The sequence below is a fragment of the Pteropus vampyrus genome, unplaced genomic scaffold (genome assembly GCF_000151845.1).
Source record: "Pteropus vampyrus isolate Shadow unplaced genomic scaffold, Pvam_2.0 Scaffold25, whole genome shotgun sequence".
NCBI classification, from domain to species: Eukaryota; Metazoa; Chordata; class Mammalia; order Chiroptera; family Pteropodidae; genus Pteropus; species Pteropus vampyrus.
Genome location: NW_011888806.1, coordinates 8,418,695 through 8,427,366, shown reverse-complemented (window position 1 = coordinate 8,427,366; position 8,672 = coordinate 8,418,695). Strand labels below are relative to the sequence as shown.

Below are 8,672 nucleotides of genomic sequence, written 5' to 3'. Positions count from 1 at the left end.
TTCAAAGCAGTGGTAGCAAAATAAGCTGTACTATGTGTGGTACATAGAAAACATAAGAGAAAATAGATAAAATTGAGTTATTTTTTAGAATTTTTTAAACCTAGATGCGAGGTTTAAAAATAATTTTATTTTTATGTATATTACAGATGCCAGGAAGTTTTTAAGGTGCTATCTGTGTCTCTAGATCATGTTTAGAAGTGATACCTCCATAGTTGGTTAGAGGTTATCTTATTGGTATTTAACCAAAACTCCTGTTTTGAGATACAATGTTTGGGGAATATTCGAGCTTGCATAATTTAAAGATATTCTTATTTTCAGAATTTTACTTCTCATTTTGTTTTCAATAACATGAAAGCACTTTCTAGAGTTTTATACTAAAGTTAATTATTATTTTTCTTTAACATGCAGATCTGCAAGTTGAGGTGGAACCATTCTGGCTTCTAGTACAAATGCCAAGTGTGTGATCTGTGGTAAGTTACTTAATTTCTCTGAATCTCATTTTGTACATGAAGATAATATCTAACTTATAGAAGTGATATTCAGCAAGATAATATATGTAAAGAACTCAGGTTAGTAAAGCTATCTAGAGAGGGATCTTAACAAATCCTTAATGACTTTCATTAGTGAAGAGAACCAGGTGAGCCCAGGAGGTAGTAGACCTAATTTCCCGTCTCTGCTTCAACCACTTCTCAGAGGACCAAAGTTACTTGACCATGGAAAGCCTCAGCTACCATTAAAATGAGGTTAGGAATGTTAAGACTCTTGACTAGAGGTTATATTAAATGGACTTTTAAGGTCTTTTTAATAAGATGATCCCTTTGATGATGTAACTCTGCCCCCTTTAGATGTTTTATACATTTAGAAATAGTACTTGCTGTTGTCAGGGGCATGGTGCTTCTGTGAACCAAGAAGTGAACATCTCTTGCTAACATAGGTTCTTATTTCCCATAAATATTGCCAGTGATTCAGCTAACTTACTGAATGCAACATCTTTAAACATTTATTTTGAAAATTGGAGAAGGGGTGTGGCTTGGCTTTGTTTTATTTGAGAGATAGTATAGTGCCATGTTTAAGAACATGGACTTTGGAGTCTGGTAGATGAGGTTGGAATCCTGCCTTTGCCACTTGGTTTCCATTTCAGCTACTTACTTACATGTTCTTGGGCAAGTGACCTAATCTTGCTAAACCTTGAGGTTATTGTAAAGAACAAATTAAATAATCTAGGTAAAGTTTTTAGCACAGACTCCATGCAGTAATAGTAAATATTACTTTTTCTTTATTTAGCAACTATTTATTGAGCTCCTCCAGTGTGCCAGACACTATCCTAGTCTCTAGGGATAGAGAATGAACAAAAGAGCATGTTAAATCCTTCAATTCTAGCTTTGAGAAACTTCCACTATTTAATGACAGCTTTGACTGTAAAAGGCATTCTACTTTCAGATCTGCTAAAATGTGGTGAGGAGAGAGTGCATTTTAGAATGGAGCAAGTAATCACTACACAGGAAATGTTTGTTTAACATTCCTCGGGGAAAAAAAACTTAAATTCAGATTGTGGAGTTCTGGTTTTGTCATATTTGGGTTCAGTTCATTAGGCACTTATTACTTATTAAGCATCTACTGTACTCCTGTATTATGCCGGAAACTGGAAATACAAAGATGAGTAAACCTGGTCCCCTCTATGGAGGGGCTCGCAGTCTGAGCATAGATGGGGAACTAGTGGATGAGGTGCAAGAAGCAATGATCTTATACTTTTCATTTTCTTTTATTGTGAAGTATTTGTATCATAAAATAATATATTTAATATATATGCTAAGAAACAGCAATAAAAGGACAGAAGCAGGACATCAGCTATGCTATTAAAGTTCACTCTATACTCTTTCCAGAATGCGCTCTCCATCTCTGCTGCCCCCATAATGATTACCTTGTATTTCATATTGATTTTTTTTTTTTTTGTCATAGTTTTAGCACCACTTATATTTTTATCTCCAAATACTTGTTATACCTGTGTTTGGACTTCATAAAAATGCATCATACTCTGAATTCTTCTGTGACTTTCCGCACAACACTGCTTTTAAGATTTAGCTCCACCGATGCTAAATCTTAGATGGAGTTCATTTATTTTTCACTGTTGTACAGTATTCTATAGTATGCATGTGCTGCAGTTTATTCATTTTATTATGGATGGACATTTGAGTTTTTGTTTTGTTTCACACAATCCTAAAATGAACATTCTTGTGTATATATCATGACATATATTCTTGAGTTTCTTATTGCATTGTACAGTAAGATAGCCACTAGCCGCATGTGGCCACTTACATTAAAATTAAAATTAAATTAAAATTTCAGTTTATCAGTTGGACATTAGCCACATTTCAGATGCTCAGGAGCCACATGTGGCGAGTGGCTACCGTATTGGACAGTGCAGATATGTAACATTTTCATCATCACAGAAAGTTCTGTTTCCAGATTTTATCCATCTTTATATCTCCAGTTCTCAGGACAGTGCAGAGCATTGTAGATGCTGGATAAGTTAGATAGTGCTGGTCATATGCCTGGGAGTGAAATTATCTTGCTGTGGGGTATTCACATCTTCATCTCCACTGGGTAATGCCCACCTGTTTTTCTCAAAGTGGTTATGCCGATTTATGCTCCCACCAGCTGTGTGGAAGAGTCCTGGTTGCTCTATATTCTTGATTTGGCACTGTGAGACTTTTCAGTTCTGGCCAGCCTGGGCAGGTATTTTTGAGGGCAGCCCACAGCTTATGCAAACAGCAGAAAGATCATTCTTCTAGTTTCACAAAGCCCAGCATAGGTAGTGAAGAAGGCTTTACCTGTACGGGATCATCAGAGTGGGGTAGGAATGTTTCCTGGGTTGGCTCCAAGGGTCACATGACCAAAGTACAGCTGAAGTGAAGGAGAGAGGGAAAATAGTGAGAAGTGGATTCACATTTTGAAAAATTCTCTTTCCCTTCTGTGCCATTTCTGCCTATGGTAGTAAAATTTTTGACAATAAAGCATGTCATTAGAATGAATCTTTGTTCCTGTATTTAATTCTGCAGGGAGTTTGGCTCCAAATTTATTTAAAGCTTGAATTTAGAGAGTGCCTGCAGAGGACTGAAGCCTTAGACATTGCCTTTCCTGCTGTTGAAAAAGACCCCCCTTGCCCCACATACCATTCAGGTAATGGCTTCTAAGCTTATTTGAAAGGAAGCTTATCTCTAGTATAAATGAGATTAGAAGTCCTGCGCGAGTGTTATTTAGGTTTCAGTGACTTTCAAACAAAGGAATACGAATCAGTCGTTAGGCTGCTGTGTGCAAAGTTTGATTAATAAGACAAAGTTTAGGAATTGCTGCTTGTCTTTTTGCATTCAACTCACTAGGACTGATAAAAAGAGATTTGTCTATCCCCTTGCCCTTCCCAGAATTTAAAAGAAAAAACATGCAAAAAAACTCCTAGCAACCTCATATCCCCTTCATGAAAGTTATGACAGGTGGTAGTAGTGCTGCTTTCTGCAGTGCAGGTTTGTTGAAATATAAGTTAATGCTAACCACAGGAAGAAAGGATTCACACCCCTTTTTTCCCCACCCCCAGCGTCTTTTTGGGACCTGTTTGCTGAGGTCTCAGAGAAGAGCACTGGGAATAGGAGTAACAGTGACCACAGCAGCTGACATTTATTGGTCACTTATACTGTATGTCAGGTAACATGCTAAGCACTCTTTGCATGCATTCTGTCATTTGTCCCCACAGCCATGTCATTCTTTCTCCCACTTTAGATCCAGGAAACAGGCTTAGACTGGTTAAATATTTTTCCCAGGGTTTTACAGCTAGCATGTGGTTAATTCAGGGCTTGAACTTTAGTCCTTTTGACTCTTAAGCCCTGCTAAGATTATCCTGCATCTTTTGCCAAAAATTGATGAGAAGAGGGACTGGGAAAAGTACTAGGTGTGACATCGAGGGAACAGAACATGTCTTTCTTCCTCTTGTTTTGTGATGGGGAAATAAGAGGCAAGAAATGGAAGGGCTGGAACTGAGGTGGCGTGGGACAGCTGAGGTGGCTGGTGTAGGTGCTGAGCCAGAGTGTAGTTATTTATTCTCCTACAATACCTTTCATAATTGTGTGTTTTAAAGGGAAATAAAAGATTTTACTCCTTTAAAGCGAGAGAAAGACAGCAAGTGAGGAAAAATTTGTGGCAGGTCCTGGGATATAAAATGCCAAGTGGTGAAGGACATTGCTGAAGCTGGATCTTTAAATTCATAGATACTAGTAGCTACTAGATTTGGGAGTTCCGCCAAAGTGTCCTTTTAAAGGAAAACTGTATTAATGGCTGACTTCTCTTCAATGTGTTGAACTTTTCTCCTGAAAGCTAGGCGATGCCTCCTGCTGTGGTTTTGGCAGAGTGTCATGATGACCTAGACCAGATTTCCTATTAGGGTTAATAATCCATTCATAGCTTATTTGTGGTTGCCATTCATTTACTTCTCTTTGTTACTTGAAGAGTTCTGTTACTATAACTCAGGTGGGAAGGATTTTGAACAATAGTTCTCTATGTCTTTTTTCATAAGTGGTTTCTACTAGTCAGTTCATGATGAGACCATACTTCAGGCTGCTTACTTAGGCTTGTAGTTGGCCACATCTCCCAGAATGCAGCTGATTCTCAAGTTTGCTAAACAAACTTATAAGAAGTTGATAGATCCAGGATGCCGAATTAATAATGAGAAGTAGAAGTGCCAATACATACAATCATGCTCTGGCCACCGGTCATGGTGTAGGATCTGCCTTGGAAACCAAGTTACTTAAGGTTGCTTATTAATCATGAAATCTGAGCAAGGCGAGCGGCTGGGGGAATTTAATGCCTAATTTATTATTAGACAGTACATCAGCTCAATGCTTGGGGACCATTTTAAACAGCAGAATTACAAATAAAAAATATAAAAATGTGAATAACCTGGCACTAAATAGATTGTATGTACGAAGACCTCTTGTTTACAGTATGAGAGTTGAAACAGGAAGGCAGAGAGCATCATCTTCTTCGGCTAAAGCTGGGAACATGTGCATAGGTGATTCAAAATTTTCACCTTTCCGTCATGTCTGGGAATGACTGCAGAAATGCTCAGAACATTGATTTTGGAGTTAAAAATAAATTTTAGTGAGTAGGCAAATTCACAAGTATGGAATTTGCAAATAATGAAGAACAACTTTACTTAGGAAAAGTGGAGGTGGTGGTGCTGGCACCAGGCAAGAGGGAATCCATGGCTCAATCAACATCACTGGAAGTCTGTCTCTTGTTTTTGAACCTCAGTGGTTGGCAGCTTCCTAATGTCTTGCAGGTATGCTCTATGTGGTAGGGAAGGCAGCTTCCAGTAGCTTCAATTACCCATTCTTTCATCAGAGCTCCATGGAACTTAGTGGGGAAGGACTCTGCCTCAGCTGGCAGTGTGAACCTATCCTTGCACCAGTCACAAAGGCTGAGGAGTGGTTTTCTCTGATTGGTTTTATATGGGTCCTGTGTGTGGCTTAGGGGGGTGGTGTCCTCTGACTAGCTTGGCCAGGATCATGCTCACCCTTGTGCAAGAGGGGGTACAGTTTGTTACAAGACAATGAGGGACTTGGGGAGAGATATTAGATAGACAAAAAAAGCAGTCGATAACAATCTTGAGTAATTTTTTAAAACTAACCTTCATTCTTCAGAAAGGTCGCTACCATATTGAGTTGCAGCTTTCTATTAAGTGCATTTCAGTCATGGCCTCTACATGTCCCCTCACCCTCCCTCCCCCCGGCCCCCACCTTTTATTGATAAGTAGTGTTCCATCGTAAAAATATACTGCAGTCTGTTTATCCATGCTCCCGTTGATGGACATTTGGGTTGTTGCCATTTTTGTTTAGTATGAATAAATCTGCTGTGAGCATCTTTTATAGATCTTTGTATAGACATACAATCATAGCTTCTTGAAACCATAATTTTAGACACATTGTCCTTGGCTGGTTAAGGGGATGGCTTTAATGCTACAGCTGCCTAATCTCATCCCTTATCTCTTAATTATGACTAGTTTCACTCTCAGAGGGTGATTTTTTTTTTTTTTTAAGATTTCCAGGACATTTTGTATTATGTACTGACCACAATTTAGTCATTCTGCAAGTATTTTTTTGTGTTTTTGCTTCTGTAGGTTAGGGGTCCCCAACCCCCGGGCTGTGGACCAGTACTGGTCAGTGGCATGTTAGGAACTGGGCCGCACAGCAGGAGGTGAGTGGGCGGTTAGAGAAGTTTCATCTGTATTTGCAGCCTGTCCTCAGCACTAGCATCACCACCTTAACTCCAACTCAGATCATCAGGCATTAGATTCTCTGGTGCCAAAAAGGTTGGGGACCACTGCTATAGGTGACATAAATCTACTTGGGCGGCAGTGTAGCCCACTGGAAAAGACTGGATGTTGGCATCAGGCCTAGATTCATAGCCTGGTTCTGGCTCCTTCTGGCTGTGTGACTTTAGGCATTCTTAATCTGAGCCTTGCTTTTTCTGAAAATGAGGCTAAAAATATGGCATAGGGTTGGTATGAAGATGAAATGAGATAATGATATAATGCTTATCACAGTGATTGGGTATATAGTAAGCCCTATGATGTCGCTTATATAATTGCTGGTAGGAAATATAAGACAAAGTCATGAAACATCAAAAATGAAGGAAGACATTAGTGTGGATACAGCAGTTTAGCAAATTGGGAAAATTTAATTATGAAAAGGTTATGTGATTTTGCCAGTCTTTTTCATTTTAATTTTATTTCTCCTCTCTTTGCAGTTAATTCAAAGAATAACATTGTAGCTTATTTTTAAATTTAATTTTATTTTTTGGTTCTAGAATCTTGACAAGGAATAACAAAACAGTCTTAAGCAGAACTTGCTGGTTAAGACAGCAAATTAGGATTAGTTTTGTATTTTATTCTGAGTCTTTTCATGCCTTTCTTGAAAGAGTTCAAAGAGTAAATCAGATAGTATTACCATAGGTAGCTAAGGAATGTTCCATTATATGGAAATACCACATTTTGTTCATCCATTCATCCACTGATGGACAATTGGCTTATTTCCACCTTCTGGTTTTATAAATAGTGCTGCTATGAACAGTGTATACAAGTTTTTGTGTAGAAATATGTTTGCTTTTTTTTCTCTCTCTAAATTTTTTAAGATTTGTTTTTCAATTACAGTTGATCTACAATATTATATTAGTTTCAGGTATACAACGTAGCAATTTGACATTTATATACCCTAGGAAGTGATCACCCTGATGATAAGTCTAGTACCCACCCGAAACCTTACATAGTGATTACAATGTTGATTATATTCTCTATACTGTACTTGATACCCCATGAGTATTTTTAATAATTAGTGGTTTGTACTTCTTAATCCCTTTTACCTTTTTCACCTCCCCCTCCCGCCCCCCCTCGCCAACCTCTCTCCCATTTGGCAACCATCAATTTATTCTATGTATCTATGAGTTTGTTTCTTTTTTATTTGTTCATTTATTTTGTTTTTAGATTCTACATATAAGTAAAATCATATGATATTTGTTTTTCTCTGTCAGTTTGCAGTTCTCTTGGATATATACCTAGCAGTTCAATTGCTGGATCTTATGGTAACTCTATGTTTAGCCTTTTGAGGAACTGCCAGACTGTTTTCCAAAGCACCTGTGCCATTTTACATTCCTACCAGCATTGTAGGAGGACTCCACTTACTCCACATCCTCATCGACACTTGTTATTATGTCTTTGTTGATTATATCCATCCTAGTGGATGTGAACTGGTAGAGAGAGATGAAATTTATGTCTTTGTATGAAAGGGAAGCATGAATTTTTAAAAATATAGTGAAACCTTGGGCTAGAGTCAGCAGTAGTCAATTAGCTAAAAGTTGATTGAGTACCTGATAAATTAAAGAGGTGTATACACTGTGGTCTCTGTTTAAAGTGATTAAAATCTGTCTGAGGTGTTAAGTTATAAGAATGTCTCTAATCAGGACAATATAGTGCAGCGGTCCCCAGCCTTTTGGGCACCAGAGACTGGTGCTCCTGTGAGAATCTAATGCCTGATGATCTGAGGTGGAGCTGAGGCGGTTGATGCTGTCACTGAGGAGAGGCTGCAAATAGAGATGAAGTTTCACCTGCTCACCAGCTGTTCACCTCCTGCTGTGCAGCCCACTTGCTAATAGACCACCTACTGATACCCGTCTGCGCCAGGGGTTGGGGACCCCTGATATAGTGGCTGTATCAGAGCGATGCAGGCTGACTGTGGCTGGAATGGTCTCTAGAGGCTCTCAGGTAGGAAGTGAAGCTCGACTCAGATCCATAAGGATGTGTAAGAGAGCATGGCAGAGAAGATCACATTTTTTTCCTCCATTTCTCATTTTTGTTTTGAGTAGTGAATACTATCCGAGCTAACAATAGGCCGCCTACAGGTGTTAATTTGTTAAAACGTTTTTGAAAATTAAATAAGCAGAAAACTTGAAAAGTGCAATGAGAAAGGACAAGGTGAAGTCATGAGGGTAATTTCAAAACTGTTATTACCATAATGGTTTGAAAATTGTTTCAGCAAGTCTCCTGTACTGAGTTCCTCATCAGGGATCTGAAAACCACATTCTGTCTATGTTCACCGTTCTTTCACACACACAAAATTTGTTTAGAAATG

At 38.5% G+C, this 8,672-nt stretch overlaps 1 protein-coding gene across 12 annotated transcripts in view; it reads left to right on the top strand.

The window, feature by feature from the left end:
• Window positions 1-8,672, top strand: part of HERC3 (HECT and RLD domain containing E3 ubiquitin protein ligase 3) — a 99,979-nt gene that overhangs the window by 1,829 nt on the left and 89,478 nt on the right. The window contains exons 1-4 of one of the 12 annotated variants that reach the window (XM_023528433.1): window positions 401-470; window positions 3,060-3,180; window positions 3,593-3,699; window positions 5,208-5,329. The exons of 1 other annotated variant lie outside the window; for it this stretch is intronic. The gene's annotated coding sequence lies outside the window, so the exon portion shown is untranslated. Of the gene's footprint in view, window positions 1-381; window positions 471-3,059; window positions 3,181-3,592; window positions 3,700-5,207; window positions 5,330-8,672 lie in introns of those variants that run through there. 10 more of the 12 variants (XM_011356300.2, XM_023528432.1, XM_023528429.1 and 7 more) reach the window with 10 other exon arrangements.